We start from the raw sequence: 19211 nt of genomic DNA, 5'->3' as shown, positions 1-19211 counted from the left end.
TATTTTCATGACCCCCAAAAGAAACTTGCTACCTGTTTTTAGTCACTCACCATTCAACCATTCCCACCCACAGTTGTAGGCACCGATAATCTACTTTCCATTTCTATTGAGTTACCTGTTCTAGACAGTTTGTATAAATCGAATTATACAATATGTACTCCTTTGTGACTTATTTCTTTCAATTAGCATAATGTTTTCAAGTATTACCCTTGTAGCATGTTATCAGTATTTCATTTTTTTTTTTTTTTTTTTTTTTTTAGAACTTTGGGGGAATTTATTGAGAGCGGCTTTCGGGTACCAAGAGGATGCTCGGCTTTACTACATCACAGGCAGGTGTCCTGGTTGGTGGTCCCTGGATGGCCACTAGTTGGTCGGCCAGACTGCAACCACCACGATGGCCACGAGCAGCAGTAAAATCACCATTATCATCCCACAAGACGTGGACTTCCTGTCCACCAGATTCACACGCCTGGTTTCAGTGCGAAGTTTCTCATCGGTATTCTCCACCAGGTTGGCAAGGTCATCAATTATCTCGTTTTGCTCATCCAGCTCGTTCCCAATTTCCTGCCCCATTTGTTTATGGCGACTTATGATTGAGGAAAGGGCATCGAGGCCTGCATCCTGCTCTTGGATAATTTTCTGCTGCTGTTGCCGGATTTCATCAAAACCCAAGCCTCTGGTCTCCTCCAGCTCCTCCAAGAGCCAACGGTGGGTGCTGCTCGCTTGGCCCCTCCAGTCATCAGGCTGGACCTGATAAGATCGGGTTCTGCACCCTCGTTCTTAAAGGAGGCCAGAAGTAGTCTCTCTCGAGTTACAAGATCATCCAAGAGGTTCTGTCTTCGGTCTCCTTCGAGCTGTGTTATCTGATGTGTTGCCACAGCTCTTAGCAATAAGTCCTTCAAAAGGGCGATCTTTTCCTTCAGTTTCTGCAACAAAGCTCTGATTGTCACGGTAAGCTTGGTTGTATTTTCACCATTTCTTTCATACTGATTTCGCTGCTGAACTTTCTCGGCAATCTCTTGTGCAATTTGGCAGGTAGAATCGTAGGTGGAGAACCTCCCTTCGAAGACAATGGGCTGCTTTTCTGGGCGCCTGATGTCCTCTGCTAGCGATCAGAAATTGTTTTGTGAAATTTGCTCAGCGTTCAAATGCTCTTTCGATGAATTTGTAGGGGAGAAAATGGTCTCCCCGTCCTATTCCTCCGCCATCTTGGCTCCTCCCTTCTATTTCATTCATTTTTATTGCTGAATAATATTCCATTGTTTGAGTACATCACATTTTATTTATCAATCAGAAGTTCATGGGCATTTGAATTGTTTCCACTTTGGGGCTGTTATAAATAATGCTACTATGAACATTCACATTTTTGTGCTATGCACATTTTTGTGTGAATCTGGTTTTTCATTTTGGAGGGGTTGATATCTGGGCCTGTGAATATTGTGATGTATTTTATAATACATTTAGTTAATTTTACACAATTAATTATTATATATAGTTAATTGTATTTATATGTTTAATTAGTTTTATATATTATATGATATACCTGGATCTATATACCTGGATTTGAATGAGAAAGCTAAAGGCTATTTTCCAGTTATTAAATTTCATCTTTCTAACATATGGTAAACTGCAAATAATAGTTAATTTGGAGGGAGAGGATTGGAGAAGTTAATAAGAACTTTACTCATTGTATAAAGGAACTTAGCTTAGATACTGAAGTATATAATTGCCTGGTTTAAAATCATGATTCTATCACTCAGAAGATGTGTGACCTTCAACAAATTACTTAACCTCTCTTTAGTTTCTTTGTCTGAAAATGGAGGAAAATATGCCTCATAAGATGGTTGTGAGGATTAAAGTAGGTAACTCTAAACTTAGTGCTAGGCACAGAGTAAATGTGTATTCATTGTTAGTAATTATTATTAGTAATGTGCAAGCTGCTGCAGTTTTACACTTTTAATATGACCATATGTTACATTTGAAGTTTTAAAAGCAATTTTAAAATGTGTGAAGTCAATCTTAATTTTGTGTGTTTACTAATTTAAATACGCTCATATTACCAAATCGTGTTTCAAGCTGGAAAATAGAGATTTGATACTGCTTACTTGGTGTCTGCATTTTAGACTCACTGAGGAAATGGAGACTAATGACATCAGGTCTGAACTGTGCTTTAGTTATGCTTCTCCATTTTATAAATCAAAAAGGGAGAATTTCTTGGGCAAAATAATAAAAATTCATGAAGATTAGGTGTCATTTTTACTAAAATTGATCCTGAAACACATACTATTAAACTTCCTAGTCTACAAAGAATTACCTTTATTATTCCATCAGTCACTTGAATCTTTGAGACAAAGCAATTATAACTACTTTTGCTGACCCCTAAGGCTTTTTGTTTTAATGCAAAAGAACTCTGTTAATTATCTAGCATCTTGCCAAAGATCCTTTCTCATCTCCCTATAGCTGATTTGAGCTTTCCATTTTAATTCGTTGCCTGTGGAATTAGTAATCATATGATTTCTCCAGTGACTTCAATCTTAAATAATAATATCCCTCTAATAAGGCTTACTTTATTTATAGGGCTTACAGAGAAATCAGATTTTTAAGAAAAAACAGTAGCAATACTAGAAGCCATTTTCTGGCCTATTTTCTACTGTTGTATACATGTTTCCAGCCAGAAGACTAGAAATACAGAATGCAGAACTTGTGAAGTCCTCATCCTGTTTCCTCCCATCCATGCTTGGACTCATAAGAAATCACTCACTAGGATCTCCAAACAGGACACCAGGTTCATTTTCTAGAGCTTAGGAGACCTGTAGCCTTTTAACCAACCAATCTGGAAGTACCTACAAGGTAACAAGTACTGTGCTATCTGTGTGTGTGTGTGTGTGTGTGTGTGTGTGTGTGTGTGTGTGTGTGTGTATAACAGCTTTATTGAGTTACAGCTTATATGCTTTGGAAAAGGAAATGGCAACCCACTCCAGTATTCTTACCTGAAAAATCTCATGGACAGAGGAGCCTGGTGGGCTACAGTCCATGGGGGCCACAAAGAATTGGATACAACTTAGCGACTGAGCACTTACATGCTATACAATTCACTCATTTAAAGAGTTCAAGTCAGTGGTTTTTACTTTATTCAGAGTTGTGCAACCACTACCACACCAATTTTAGAACATTCTTGTAACCCCACATAGAAACCCCATACCAATTAACAGTACTCCTTTTTTGCCCCAGCTCTCAGGCAACCACTAATCTATTTTCCGTCTCTATGGATTTACATCTTCTAGAAATTTCTTACAAATGGCATCATGTGGTATGTGGTCTTTTGTGTCAAACTTCTTCCACTTAGCATGATTTTGAGGCCCACCCATCATATTATAGTATATATCAGTACTTCATTCCCTTTTAAGTCTGAATAATATTCCATTGTATAGATGTACCACATTTTGTTTATTCATTCATCAGTTGATGGGCATTTGGATTTTTTCTACTTAGCTATTGTGAATAATGCTGCTGTGAACATTCACATGCAAGTTTTTGTGTGAACACATGCTTTCATTTTTCTTGGGTATATATCTAGGAATGGAATTACTGGGTCACATGGTATCTCTGTGTTTAACTTTTGAGAAACTGCCAGACTGTTTTACAAAGTGTACCATTTTACATCAAGACTGTCTTAAGAGCTACTTGATCTGGGGCTAATATTTTTTCCATTTGGGTATGGAATTGGTAACAGGTCTTTGCTGTTCAGGTAAGAAACTTCTGTCAAAGGTACTCACCCTAGAATGGTCTGAATTTACCAATCTAAAAGATTATGTTTTGTTTTTTTTTTTGACATGGCACTTGATAATTTTATTTTTTTATTTTATTTTTTTTCCCTTTATTTTTATTAGTTGGAGGCTAATTACTTTACATCATTACAGTAGTTTTTGTCATACATTGAAATGAATTAGCCATGTGTTTTTTAAAAGTTTTTTAAATAAGATGATTAGCATTCCTCTGTCTAGGAAAAAAAAGATCTTATTTATCAGATTTCCAGAATACTATAGACTCTCATGAAGCACTTGCTTCTTCTCACCTTAAGAGGTTGACTAGGCTTCATGGCAGGTGGACAAGGCATAGTGGTATAAATTAAGGGCATTGCAAAATTAAATGTCCCCAGTTTCACAGGGAAATTCTTCATCGCATTTACAACAATATCCCTGGTTATGGAAGTTCGTATGGGCTAATACATTTTCATTGTAGTCACTCATACCTTAGCACAAATTATTTTAATAATCACATTTTCTTCCTAATCCCTAGTTAAGTACTAAGTCAAACTAAGTTGTTTCTGATTGTAGAGGAGGTACTAGAGAAAGGGTGGAAAGGAGGACAGTTGCTCCTTGAACAACACGGTTTGAGATGCCCTGGTCCTCTTTTTCACAGATTTCTTTCAATAGTAAAAACTACAGTACTATGGGATCTGTGATTGGTTGAATGCAAGAATGGGACACTGAGGATACAGAGGAACCACAAACAGAACGCTAACTACACCCAGAATTTTGACTGCGTGGAGGGTCAGTGACCCTAACCTCTGAGTTGCTCAAGGGTCAACTGTAATTTTAAAACCTAAAAAGGGAAATTGGGAACATACTATACACATTATGTTTAATAAGTTATTTACTCCTCATAACAACTCTGTAAGATAAGCACCATTATTTTTGGTTTTAAAGATAAGTTGAGCAAATTTATAAGGTCACAAAGATTCTATGTGAGGAGCTAGGGTTTTAAACTTGGATCTATCTGATTCCAAAGAATCGGAGCATCCTCTTTCTATTCTGAATGAAAGGCAGACACAAGCCGGACTTGTGGGCTGGAAAAGAGGGAGTGAGGAGAGCAGGGCTGTGCCCAAACCAAACTTTGCCTTCTCTACAAATCTTTTTCGTGTCCCTGCCACAACCACTTGCTGGCAACACCCCCAGCCCCCATTGGCTCAGCTGTGCAGTGGTGCTAATGAGTCCCTAAGTGCTTTCCGGCTTAGTGGAGCTACTGTATTTGACTAAGTTAAGACTCCCAACAACTGCGGCTGCCTGGGCCACACACACTCCAGCAAAACTTCCTTATTTGGAAAAGTCTTCGATCCTCTTTGGGCAGAAAGAATACAATCTCACATTTAAGAAAAACAAAATGCTTTGACCTGAATCAGAAGGGGTACTTGAAAACACTAAAACACAGAGAAATGCCAAAAAAAAAAAAAAGTATATTTCTAAATGCTTTTTTCAGGTAGAAGGTGGGAGTGGCGTGAGGGTGAGAATACTTCATCAGAGAGTTAAAAGAACATTCACAAATTCCTTTTTATTTATGTCCAGAAGTTATTCCAGTTAGTAATGTTTTAAATCTCAATTATATGAAATTTGGGCTGCCCTCATGACTCAGACCGTAAAGAATCTGCCTGCAATACAGGAGACCAGGGTTCAATCCCTGGGTCAGAAAGATTCCGCACAGAAGGGAATGGCTGCCAACTCCAGTATTCTTGCCTGGAGAATCCCATGGACAGAGGAGCCTGGTAGACTACAAGTCCATGGGGTCGTAAATAGTTGGACACAACTGAGCAACTAGCATATAAAATTTAGCATGCTTTTTGTGTGGAGTTTAAGAAAAAAATGCATGTTGAAATTGTTCATTTATGTCAGGAGGGACCTGAGTGGCAGGAGACTACTTTTTCAGAAACAATGGTTTAGCATTGCTTTTTACACCCTGGGTAGAGGTTATATTTGAAAAGGCAGGACAGATATTTGTAGATATGGGCCAGTGAGATCAACCTGAGTATTGGCTCTTGTCATCCCTGGAAAAGAGGAGACTTAAGCCTCAACTCTGCCACTTACCTGCTGGGTGAAAGCAAAAGTGAAAGTCGCTCAGTCGTGTCCGACTCTTTACGATCCCATGGGCTTTACAGTCTGTGGAATTCTCCAGGCCAGAATGGAGTGGAAAGCCTTTCCCTTCTCCAGGGGATCTTCCCAACCCAAGGACTGAAACTTGGGCAACTTAATTAACCTCTCTGATTAGACCCCAGTTTGCTCTTCTACAAAGAGGAGTTGGACTCAGTGACTTGCAGCAGCCTTTCTAGAATTGTCTTTCTATTTTATGGCTTCCATGATTGAGAAGAGGGCTTGTCTAGGCTAAAATATGCTATGGAAATCGTGGTTTCCAGTGCTTTCTAGACCCACCCCCCATTTCCTAACTTCCTCCTTGGTACCCTCAGCCCCTCAGCCCTTCTGGAGCTCGGGGCCTTTGTTGCTTCCTGGCTTCTGGGAGGAAACCTCCCAAAGGGCCCATTGGTATGCAAAGCACAATAAACTGCATGTTATCCTCAATGCTTATGAAATCTTATCTATCCCATGTTCCATCCCCCCAGAGTCTGCTTTCAACCACCTGGCCCTCAGCGATGATGGATTAAATCAGATAAAATAACCCTCATGGATATTTGCTAACATGTAACTCCACTCACAAACATACCTTAAAAGTAATCAAAATATAATCTCTCCCCACAGAGGTCCTCATTTCTGCATTATTTATTTATGTGGAAGGGATGTTTTGATGGAAGGGTCTTCCTGTACCCCTCAAATTTCATGAAGGTTGGATTGCGCCTTCTCTGATCAGTGACACTTGGGAAAGTTGTCTTATCTTGGCAGGAATATTGTAAACTCGAGATGGAGATTTTGTTTTTCTCTGCATTAATCTGCAGCTAATGTCAGTGAACATTATCCTTGTTTAATTACATTCACTAACCAACTGACACAACTTCCCCTGGGAAGAAGCTTATCCGACTCTGACTCATGCTTTACAGCATGTTGGATCTGAGGAAATGGATAATATACGCCCCGCTGGCTTTGGAATTTTAAACAGAAACCCACATGCCGCCAAGTCTCCGGCTTACTCCCAAATATGGGAGAATGTGTGCCCCAGCGTGGTTGCAGAAGGCATGCTCAGTGTGACAAAAGGCAAACCCACGGTGTATGCTGAGCACCCGGCCAGGCGTGAAGGGCCAGAGCCAGCATCCACTTAGCAGAAAATGAAAAGCCTTAGGAAAAGGGAGAGAGGCTACCATGGCTAAGGACTATCTCTGATCTAGAGTTATCTTGATGATATCATGGCAGTGGCTGTCTTATTAAATGTAAGATGAATCCTGAGCTTCAGGGACTAACAAGAAGCATCTTCAAGGAGCTAACCTTTTAGGGCAATTTTCATAGACACAGCCTGTCAAACCAGCAGATGAAATCATACCAACCTTGTGCTGAACTCACCAGGTTACCCTGGATCCAGATATGGCAAGAAACCCTCTGGTGGCCAGTGTGTCCCAGGGTTCTATGGGAATCAGAGATGTTGGCAGGGTAGAGCTAACTGGAGCAGTTTGTCTCCAGTATGTCTTTATGTCTGACCTGAGAGAGCAGGGGGCAGTGTCCCAGAACAGAAAGAGATGGCTCCTCAGCTGGAGGCCAAAGAAAAGGCTCACACTCCCTTCTCCACATCTGAGCCCCACCCTCCTGCTCAGACCCTTATTGCATCTGCTCGTGCCCTCTTACTAACTCTCTTCCCCTAACAGCTATATAGCCATCCTTTACTTCTCTTAAAAAAAAAAAAAATTTTTTTTTACTGTTTTTATTTTTAAAACATGTTTGTTGAAAAAATTTTCAAATAGTTTAGAAATGTAACACCCAATGGCTCAGTGGGTAAAGAATCGCCTGCAATGCAGGAGACACAGGCCACATGGGTTTGATCCCCGGCTGGGGAAGATCCCCTAAGGAGGAAATGGCAATCCCCTCGAGTATTCTTGCCTGGAGAATCCCATGGACAGAGGAGCCTGGTGGGTTACTGTCCATGGGATTGCAAAAAGTTGGACATGATTGAGCGACTAACACACACAGATGATCACAGCAACAGCTCCCATTTATGGATTATTTTCTCTGTATAAGACACAGTATGAAAAAAAAAAAAAAGACACAGTATGAAAGCACTTAATGTGCATCATTTTGTTCAAACTTCATAATATTCCTATGAAGTAGGTTTATTTTCATTCCCTTTTACAAGTAAGAAGATTCAAATTCATACAGGTGAAGTAACTTGCACAAAGTTACAATTTTAGTACACAGTAAGGACGAGATTTGAACCCTAGTGTTTACTCTCTGAAGGTTGTGGGCTTAAAGGACTTCCTTGGTAGCTCAGCAGTAAAGAACCTGCCTGCAATACAGGCGATGCAGGAGACACGGGTTCCACACTTGGGTCAGGAAGATCCCCAGAGGAGGGCATGGCAACCCACTCCAATATACTTACTGGGGAAAATCCCATGGAAAGAGGAGCCTGGTGGGCTATGGTCTATGAAGTCGCAAAGAGTCAGACTAAACATGCACTCATGCTGCCTTAAAAAGTATAAAGAAGAAAAAAAAAAGTATAAAGAAGAGATATATCAACCTCACACCAGGACTCAAAAGACAACCTCTGCTGTTGTACTTCCATACTTCTCTTTATATACATGTTTGAAGTATTTAATTTGATTTTAAGAAAATAAAGTCTGATGCTGGTTAAGCTTCTAGGAAGAGGGAGAATGAGTCACCCACTGTAATTGATCCAGAATTCTCTTGCCCTTAAAAAGCTCTAGCTCAGGGAATGTTGGCTGAGTCCCAAGCCTTCTGCTGGTGTCTGAGAGGTTCAGATGTCTTCCTGGGAGTGTCATGCCAAGTATACAGTAGGCACTCAATTAATTTTCTCCAGGTATTGTTAGGGACAAATTCTTCTGGGATCCTTGGCCTCTGCTCCAGTGTAGGTACTTAGGAGCTGTGGGTTGCTTTCCTCTCCAGATGGTGCTGGCGCTAGTTGTGGGAGCTGAATAAAGAAAGAGCCGCCCCAGTGAGCCTAGAAGTGCAGACATGTCACAACTCTGCACAGTGAAATGACAGCTACCACTGCTGGACGACTAAAGCCCTTGCTGAACTTGTCATCCTGATCTGTCTCGTGACTACTAATGAAGGAAGAAGCTTTGGGGACAGACATAGTCACAGGTGAGGCTGAATGCGTGTTTTTGGACTAGAGGGAGCAGAGTGGGGCCTGGATTCAGTGGAATTTCTGAAATTTGTAGTCATTTTTATCATTTGGTCCAGCCTGGCTTCAGGGAATGAAGAGTCACCTCCTAGTCAATGAAGGGACTAACTTCAGGGGGAGCAGTGACATTTCCCTGTTTGGTCACAAGACCTTAGCTTAGCAAGCAGAGCAGATGCTTGACACATCAGGGCAGGCCATGGCCAAAGCTAGTCAAGAATTTAGGAAACCTGTCTTTCCTTCCCACTTTCCCCTAACAAGTGTCATCCCTGCCACACACACAATCACACACATTCTCTTTAAAAAAAAAAAAATTATAAAGAAATGGATTTTATGATGTGGAGATTTTACCTAATTTTTAAAAAAGATACCAACCCAGATTAAATATTCTATTTTCTCTCTTCATCCTGTGTCTACATATTCATCAGGGTTTCTTTTTCTTTTTCCATCTGAGTACATTGTGAAATTTGATTTGTTCAACTTGTGATATAACAAGAGTAGTTATCTTTAGTTCCCTAAGCCAGGGATTACTAATTCTTAAAAATCTTTGTGGAAGTATAACTTGTATACAGAAATGTGCACAAATCATTAACATACAGCTCTATAAATTCTCAAAAGGCAAATACTGCTATGTATCCAAAACCTAAATGAAGAAACAGAACATCTCTATACCTCAGAAGTCCACTTTTGACCCATTCCAGTCACTAATGGCTCAAGGCCAATCCCTGTTCGTAGATTAAAGGCATCTGTTAATTTTTCTTATTTTTTTAACTTGACATAAATGGAATTAGAAGTATGAATTCTTTTATGTCTGGTTTCTTCCACTTAATGTTATATTTATGATATTCATCCTTATTGTCATATGTAGTTATAGGTTATTATTCTCATTGTTGGATAGTGAATTATGTAAGTTAATCATGAACTATTTGTCTATTCTATTATTGGTGGACATTTGAATTGTCCCTGGTTTTTAGCTATTACAAATAGTGCTGCTCTGAATATTCTTGTATGTGTCTTTTGGTGAACATATATATATCTAGAAGTGTAATTGCTAATCACAGCGTACACATATGTTCAACTTTGGCAGATACTGCCAAACAATTTTCCAAAGTATTGATAGTTGTACTGATTTACACCCCCATGAGTAATGAATGCAAGTTCCAGTTGCTCATAGTTTCACTAGTACTTAGGGTTGTCTATCTTCTTCATTTTAGCCATTCTGGTGGGTGTGTACGGATATCATATTGTGCTTTTCATTTGTGTTTTCCTACTGGTTAGTGAATTGAGTATCTTTTCATATATTAGCCATTTGAATATTTTAGGGACTCAAAGATTTTTCCTGGTTATTAAAATAACATGTGTTTATTGAAGAAGGTTTGACAAATGCAGAAAGGAATCATGATAAATTTGTACTATATCAATCCAGCTAAATGTTTAAACTATGTTTTTCAGAATTGCTTTCCTTGTCTGGTTTTGGGCTAATAGCCACAAAAATATTTGCATAAGCTCAGAAGGTCTGTGTAGAATCAGGTGCTGTTGTAACTCACACACATTCTCACATCTGCAGGCTCACCTTGTTAGCCCCAGGGTAGCATTAGGCTCACAGTTCCTTCAGTTCCCACTAAATCTCATCCTGAAGTTTTTTCAACTCCTAGGCCCAGTGTATGTTTAGCTCCATGACAAAGGATCCAGTAAGAGATTGACAGAGCTTCCAGTTCACCCTTGTGAGCACCATATATATATATATATATATATTTTTTTTTTCCCCCCAAGTTTGCTTTGCCTTTACTTTCTCACAGTTCACATCTAGCTACTCATCCTGACCACCTGCCCTCCTAACTTCAGGCCCAGCACCAGAAGCATACTCTACAGTCACACACAAGCTGTTTAACCAGCTCCCACAATTGCAAAATGTCAAGTCATTATAATAAACTCATTCTATGACATTCCTCATAGCATCTCTGATTAAACACTGGCTGATACAGACATTAAGGAAAAAACTAAATCCACCTGTAATCCTATACCCAGGGAGGACCTCTGTCAACATCTCAGTGTGTGTTCTTCTTGCCTGGAATATTTTAACTGAAGAGAACAAACCCGAGAGGTTAAGGATTGCTCAGGGTTTGGCTAGCTGATGGCATAGCCTGGCCTTGAGAAGGCTGTTTTTGTCCCTGCTAATCTGGTGTTGCTTCTACTGCATCTCAGAACCCCTTGAAAGCATTAGTCACCCAGTCATGTCCAACTCTGCAACCATGGACTGTAGCCCACTAGGCTCCTCTGTCCATGGAATTCTCCAGGCAAGAATACTGGAGTGGGTTGCCATGTCCTTCTCCAGGGGATCTTCCTGACCCAGGGATCAAACCTGGGTCTCCCGCATTACAGGCAGATTCTTTATCAGAACCCGTTAATAACCACTTACTCCTCCAGCTTTCCTAGTGGCCTCCTAGCTCTGAGCACAAACTCTGGGCCTGTGAGAGGAGCTTTTGAACACATTTTCCTGTGTTTTGAAGCCACCTGCTTTTATAGTGGAGAAGGAAACGCAACCCACTCCAGTGTTCTTGCCTGGGGAATCCCAGGGACGGGGGAGCCTGAAGGGCTGCCATCTATAGGGTCGCACAGAGTCGGACACGACTGAAGTGACTTAGCAGCTTTTATAGTTTCCCCATTTTGTTCTGATTGCAGGAGTTCCACCTTCCTGTTCCTCTTAAGAAAAAAAAAAAAAACAGTCTTCTAAGACTAGTCATTTTGTGTCATCTCCATCTGGAGAACTGACCAAGAAGTGATGGCCACCAGGGGGCCAGAGAGAGCCCAAAGGCCTTCCCCTCCTGCCAAACACAGCTCCCCAGATGTCAGTTAGAGATATAGTCCTTTGATTTAAGCATTACTATCTTGAGTTCTCTTTTAAAACATAAGCACTCCTGAGAGAGGGTGCACCTGAAATCCTTAATTCTTCAGAATGAATTATTCCCCAGATCGTGTGTATTGGTATCATAAAAGCTTTGGTAAAGAACAGGCTGGTCAGAGGACAGCCAAGGAGATGAAAAGTCAAAGACAAACTTTCTCTCCTTTGCAGTTTGTCCAAGAGCCTCCTGGGCTCTAAGTTCTACAAGAACAAGAGTCAACAGGGCTTTCCTGCTCAAGCCTGAAGCTTGGGCCTGCACTTTACTCCTTACCCGGAGGGTGGGCTCACCAAGAGGACATATTTGCTTCCCTGAGGCGAACAGAACCAGAAAGAAGCAATTACAGGCAAAGAGCAACTCAGAAGCTAATGATGATGAGAAGAAACTGGCGACACCCTCTTTCCTAGCCTGGCAGCTTTGCCTGGCTGGTTTCTTAAACAGGAACAAAAAGGGGATGTTGTGGTAAAGGTTTCTTGCTTTGTTTTGTCTTCCAACGGCTATAGATACTGTTGACCTCTTTAGCTTGCTCTTGCTCCTGTCACCACCCTCCCAAGTAGAGGGGACAGTTACCCCATAGGTTGGCTGCTGAGCTGAGACCCCCAGCCTGGGATGGAGGCCACAGCCCAAAGTGCAGGAGTGCCCAGGGGTAACTTTATCCTGCCAGAGCTAAACAGGGAACTGAGTGTTTAGAATAACTTCAAGAAAGTCGTAGGCGTTTCCTCTGTCAGGGAAACAAGAAGCCACAGTGAGATAATGGATAGCTATATTCAGGTCACAGATTATCAGCTGCCACTGCTGCTTCCTGTTCAGAACTCGATGAAGCTTCTTTCTAGTCACAAGAGCCTCATGGGTTCTGCGAGCATGACATTAGTGTTGTTAGCGCTTGGGAGCACTGCCTGGGGATCTGACACAATCCAGTGGTGAAACTGTTTTTTGAGGGGTGAGGCTTCAGGGGCCTGTTGCTGGTTGGGTAAGTGGTGGATGAGGAAGCAACAGTGAGAATAACTTTTGCCAAACTCTTAGTTTTTTTTCCAGGCTCTTGGACTAAGAGAGTTTTGTGCATCATCTCCTTCCACTCTTAAAACCACCTTAAGCAAAGAAGAGTTAGCAAGGATGTGAAATTAGACCCTTGTACACTGTTGATGGTAATGCAAAATGGTACAGCCACTGTGGAAAGCAGTGTCAAAATTTCTCAACATTTAAAAAGAGAACTGCTGTATGATCTAGCAATCCCACTCCTGGGTAGCTATCTAAAAGAATTAAAATCAGTATCTTGAAGAGCTATTAGCACTCCCGTGTTCACTGCAACACTGTTCACAGGAGTCAAGTTGTGGAAACAATCTAAATGTCTATTAAAGGATAAATGGATTAGGAATATGTGGTATATATATACAATGAAATATTATTAAGCCTTAAAAAAAAGGAAATCCTAAAAATATGTTACAACATGGTGGAGCCTTGTGGACATTATACCAGTGGTACCCAACCTTTTTGGTACCAGGGACTGGCCTTGTGGAAGACAACTTTTCCAGGGACCAAGGGCGGGGAGGGGTTTGGTCTTGGGATGCATTACATTTATTGTGCTCCTATGAGAATCTAATGCCACCACTGGTCTGACAGGAGGCAGAGCTCAGCCAGTAATGGGGAGTGGGTGTGCCAAGCAATGGGGAGTGACTGTAAATACAGATGAAACTTCACTTTCTCATCCATCACTCACCTCACCTCCTGCTGTGTGGCCCAGTTCCTAACTGGCCACAGGCCAGGGTCCTTGGGGGTTGGGGACCCCTGCATTATACTAAGTGAAATAAGTCAGTTACAGAGGACAGATACTATATGATTTTGCTTATATAAGGAATTTAAATAGTCAAACTCATAGAAGCCAAAAGCAGAACTTTGGTTGCCAAGGGGGAGAGAGAAATGAAGAGTTGCTAATCAATAGATTTAAAGCTTCAGTAATACAAAATGAATATGTTCTAGATCTGTTGTATAGTGTAGTGACTGTAACTACATGGTACCTTACACTTAAAAATCTCTTAAGAGAGTAGGTCTCATATTAAGTGCTCCAATCACAGTAAAATAAAAATGTAAGAACCACCTTGTGGGAGAAGTACTATTATTATCCCCACTTTATGGTTGAGACAAGGGAGTCATAAATGTTAACTAACTGGCCAAGAAGCCACAGTGGTAGAACTGGGAACTAGAATCAAGACTTAAATTCTCTGTCTCTCTCTGTCTCTGTCGTCCATCTGCCTCATTCTCACACACACACACACACAGAATACTTTATTACACTGTCACTTATATACACTTAACATGCATACACCCATGTGGCCACCACCCAGATCAAGATTAAACACTTCCATCCCTCTCAAACTTTCCTTCATGTCACTTTCCAGTAAGAACCCACGCCCCATAAATCTCAAATAACCAGTAATCTGACTTCTATTTGCATAGATTTGATTTGTCTATTCTTGAACTCATATGAATGAAATCATACTCTTGTATCTGGCTTCTTTTGCTCAACATAGTGTGTCTATAGGGTTTGTCCACATTGTCATTTGTATCAGCAGTTTCTTCCTTTTTATTGGTGACTAGCATATGATTTTATGAATATACCATTCAGTTTATTTATCCACCCACTTGCTGATGAACATTTACATTGTTTCTAGTTTTAGGTCATTTTGAAATAATACTGTCATGAACATTTTTCTTAGGTAGGAATATATTTAATTTTATTAAATAACTGCCAAATCATAAAAAATAAATAAATAAATAACTGCCAAATCATTAGTTGCTCCACATTCTTGTCAACACATGGAATTGTCAATCTTTTCATTTTGCCATTAGAGTGAATGTGAGAATTAGCTCTTTCTGATTCCAGAGCCCTTACAGCATTATCAAGCTCTGGATCTTAGCTACTGCTACATCCATGACTCTCTGGCTTCGGTGGGAACGAGATGCCTAAGTACCACTTTCTTACATGCTAACAGCAAAAATGGAAAGTGGCTCCCCAGGACAGCTAGGTTCCAGGAAGCCGCCTCCTCCATCATTTCTAAGGGGTACCCAGCAACTTCAAGGCTGAGTGTTCATATGTCCTTTTCTAGGAAAATCCCTCTGGGAGAAAGCTCTCCTGTGGCTTCTGGTACAAGGGTGTGTCAAGTGTGTGGCCACTGTGGTCAGAGCCTACTGTGAGGTCGGCCCTGTTCTTCTTTGCTAACTAACTGGAGTGGTTCAAGCCAGAACATCAGAAGGCTCTCAAGGATCAGACCTGGCCCAGGAAGCCCTGTAGCCTGAAGCACGAAAGCCCTAGAACATGTTGCAGCTTGGCCTCCTACCCTAATGTGGCCTTGGGCATGTCATTTCTGTGACACAGTTTACTCAGCTATTAAATGGGACAACAGTGCCAGCTCTATAGCTCACACAATTTCTTCAAAGGCTTCTTATTTTTCCGAGGGTGTCTTTCTCTGGCCCATCTTCTCCCCATGTCCCCTGTGTTTCCACCATGCTGATCCATTTAATATTCACGAGCAGGATAGCCTCTTAGACTTCTCTAGATTTTTATAAAAGGTGTTTTCATGCAAGGTATTCTCTTTCTCTGCTTCCTCACCTTGTCCAACTGACAAACATCTCCTCATTCTTTAAGATTCAGCATAAGCAGCATATCCTCTCTGAAGCCCTCTCTGCTCATTCTATGGCTCTCCTGGCAGATGGGGGCCTGCCTAATACTTGGCATTATATATATATATATCCTCTCATATCACATTGCTTTTTTTAAAAATTAATTAGTTAATTTCACTGCTCCAGGTCTTAGTTATGGCATGTGGGATCTAGTTCTCTGACCAAGCATCGAACCCTAGCCCTCTATATTTGGAGCACAGTCTTAGCCACTGGACCACCAAGGAAGTCCCCACATTGCTTTCTTGTGAGTCTTCTCCACTAAACCCTGAACTCCTTAAGAACAAAATGTTTTAGGGGATTTCCTGGTGGTTCAGTGGTTGGGGCTCCATGCTCTCACTGTGGAGGGCGTGGGTTTGATCTCTGGTCAGGGAACTAAAATCCCACAACTTGGATAAGAATCTGCCTGCCAATTCAGGGGGCACAGGTTCAATCCCTGGTCTGGAAAGAGTCCACATGCCAAGGAACAACTAAGCCCAAGTGCCACAACTACTGAAGCCTGCACACATAGAGCCTGTGCTCCACCGAAAAAGAAGCCCCACATGAGAAGCCTGTGCATCACAACTAGAGAGTAGCCCCCTCTCTGCAATTAGAGAAAGCCCATGTACAGCAACAAAGACCCAGCACAGCCATAAACAAATAAATAAATACAGCGGTGTGTACATGTCCAAAAACTCCCATAGCCCAGTTTCAAAATGGGCAAAGGATTTGGATAGACATTTCTCTGAAGGAGACATACAAATGATCAATAAGAACATGAAAAGATACTCAACATCATTCATTATTAGGGAAGTGTAAATCAAAGCTAAAAAATGACATACTACTTCCCCCTACTAGAATGGCCAAATTAAAAAAAGAAGAAGAAAAATTTCTAGTACTGGGTCAAGCTGATAGTGTTTGTTCAATAAATATTTTCTGAATGAATGAATAAATATTGAGTGAAAAGGAAGTATGGAATAGTAAAAAAAAAAAAGTAAATTAACCTTTCATTATATATGTATACATATAGATATATAGAGAAATAGATACAAATTGCCAAATATTTAAGCAGTACAAGTAGAGTTTTCCTCTAATCCACCCCATACCGAGGGATAGCTCTGTAAGCAGTTTGCTCTGAGACATTTTTCTATACATACACAAAATTTTCCCAGGTTTTCTGCCCCTGTGTTTTACTTATTATATCATGAGCACCCTTTGGTAATTTTTTTAAAATATTATTCAAATAGAGATTGAAAGAACAAGACTTAGATTTGGTAAATAGATCAGGGAGAGGAACTTAAAGACTGAGTTTTATTTTCCATTCAGCCCTCTGAAAATCCTAAAAATTCCTTTATTCATTCATTCCTTCATTCATTTTAATTACAAAACTCACATCTGTGCACTATAACATTCAGACAATGCAGAAATGTATAAATAAAAACATAAATGTCTTCCATATATGTGTGTACACAATTTTTAAAAAGAAAAGAATGTACTATATGTGTTCTGTAGCTAGCATTTTCCACCTATTAGCTCATGGGCATCTTTCTACATCAGTAAATATGTATATACCCACCCCTTTTCATGCTTACATAGTATTCCATTAAATGATGTACCATGATTTAGGTGTTTTCTACCTTCTGCTAATACAATATATCTGTTCAGTAAATACTTATTGAGCACCAGTAGGAAAGATTAAATAACACTGTGGACCTTGTGATGACAGGTTTATCCTAGGATACTGTGGGACACACAGACTGAAAGGCCTGTATCTGACAGCACCACTCACAGCATCAAGCATGTAACTAGGAAGCGTGACTTGAAAAGGCCAACTGCCCAGCTGCCTCTTCCTCCCACACAGGCCTTGCACTTCATTGGCTAGAACAAGGCGGATCCAAGACCCCCAGAGGGAGCTTCTGGAACACGAGATGAATGCAACAAACACTGTTTGCTTTAGATGAAGAAATTGGTTTTACAGAAAAAACAGGAAATTTCTTTCATACTTCAAGTCCTAAAATAGAATAAATATGCTGGGATAAGCAGGGATTTGGGGAATTTGGTTAACTTTGTGAAGTAAATTTGATGTGCGTATTGAATCTGACAATCTCTACGTGAGCTGTTACACACTTCTCAAAAAGGCTCGTGTTGACTATCAAGGCATGGCCACAATCAAGGAATGTTCATGTAATTATAGAATGGAGGGACGAAAGCACCTCTAAGCATTGCTGGTCTCAAGGATACAGGAAATGGAACCTTCCTGCTCTGTTAGGGAGACTGATCAGGCAGCCTAGAAGACCAAGCATGACCTGGTCCAGTCTTCCTCTCAGCCTCACTTCCAAATTTTCTCCCCAACACTGGCCGTGGTGTTCCTCCACCTCAGCACACTATCCACCTCAAGGCCTCCACATAGGCCTTCACCTTTTCTGGAAGGCTCCTTCTCCCTCAGTCATCTCCCAGACCCCCACTCTTCCTAGTGTATTCCTATTTATTCTTTAATTCTCAGCTTGATGACGCCTGTCTCTGAACCCTCAGTATAAAGTAGATTCCTCCATCTATATTCTCCAGCAGCCTTTTCTTTTCCTTCAGAGAAGTTACAATTGCAGTAATATATTGGTTTGTGTGGTTGCTGCTTTAGTGACAACAGTTCTCAACTAGAAACTCTATCTGTTTTAATTCATAGCTGAATTCCTAGAGTCTGATACAAAATAATACCCAATAAATACTTGTTGAATGAACAAACGCTTTTAGAAGGAAATCTCTTCCAACATTATAAATATGTGATTCAAATTTACACAGAAAATATTTCTCCCACAGAAATAGCAAGACTGCACAAGATACATGTGCAAATTAGTGTGGCCTGATGGACCTGGCATTAGATTTCAAGAAGGGTCTGGCACTTTTACTTCTCCAGACCCTTCTTTTTAAAAGATAAAATATAAATATTTAGAATGGCAAAGAATTATTACCATAAATCTAATGTATGCAAGGTTAAACAAAATAAACAGAACTTAACCCTAATGAAAGCATTGGGGGGAAATGTATCTGATTTTGTTCACTTCATCCTATCTGTGTTATGTTGACGGAGATGGGTGTCTCATTTTTAATTACTGTTTTGTTCTATCCTTTGTATCTGAAATACCTTTAATTTATTTAATATCCATTGTTTAGAGCTCTACCATTTCCCAAGTACCCGTTAGTTATTAGTATTTATGTGTATAAGGAGTGTTTAGTATATTTTATTTGCAGTAAACTGATCTCCAAAGATTTCTTTTTAAAAACTCTTCCCTGTCCTCAATTTTTACATTCCTTACTGTTTTACTAAATATTGAGTGTTCTTTGATAATCCTGGTGCTCATGTGTTTTGGGGACAAAAGTGAAATGAATCTGTCATTACACCAGAAAGTTTGTTTTAGACTCACAGAACAAATGTGCCTTAATAAATTTTTTTTTTCATTTAAAAAAAAAAAAAAAAGATACATGTGCAAGTGTTGGTGTGGATGCGTTTGTATTAGCAGAGGCTTAGAAAATGCCTACAGTATGGTTGTTGTTGCTGTTGCTGTTTGGTTGCTGCACTATGGTACAACATTC

At 40.3% G+C, this 19211-nt stretch overlaps 1 pseudogene; it reads right to left on the bottom strand.

Moving 5' to 3' along the window:
* Nucleotides 1–228: 228 nt before the first annotated feature.
* Nucleotides 229–19211, bottom strand: part of LOC139035893 (syntaxin-8 pseudogene) — a 42974-nt pseudogene continuing 23991 nt past the window's right edge.

This window comes from Odocoileus virginianus, chromosome 7 (assembly GCF_023699985.2).
Source record: "Odocoileus virginianus isolate 20LAN1187 ecotype Illinois chromosome 7, Ovbor_1.2, whole genome shotgun sequence".
Lineage (NCBI taxonomy): Eukaryota > Metazoa > Chordata > Mammalia > Artiodactyla > Cervidae > Odocoileus > Odocoileus virginianus.
The sequence above is the reverse complement of the archived record's forward strand: the minus strand, read 5'-3'. Positions and strand labels throughout refer to the sequence as shown.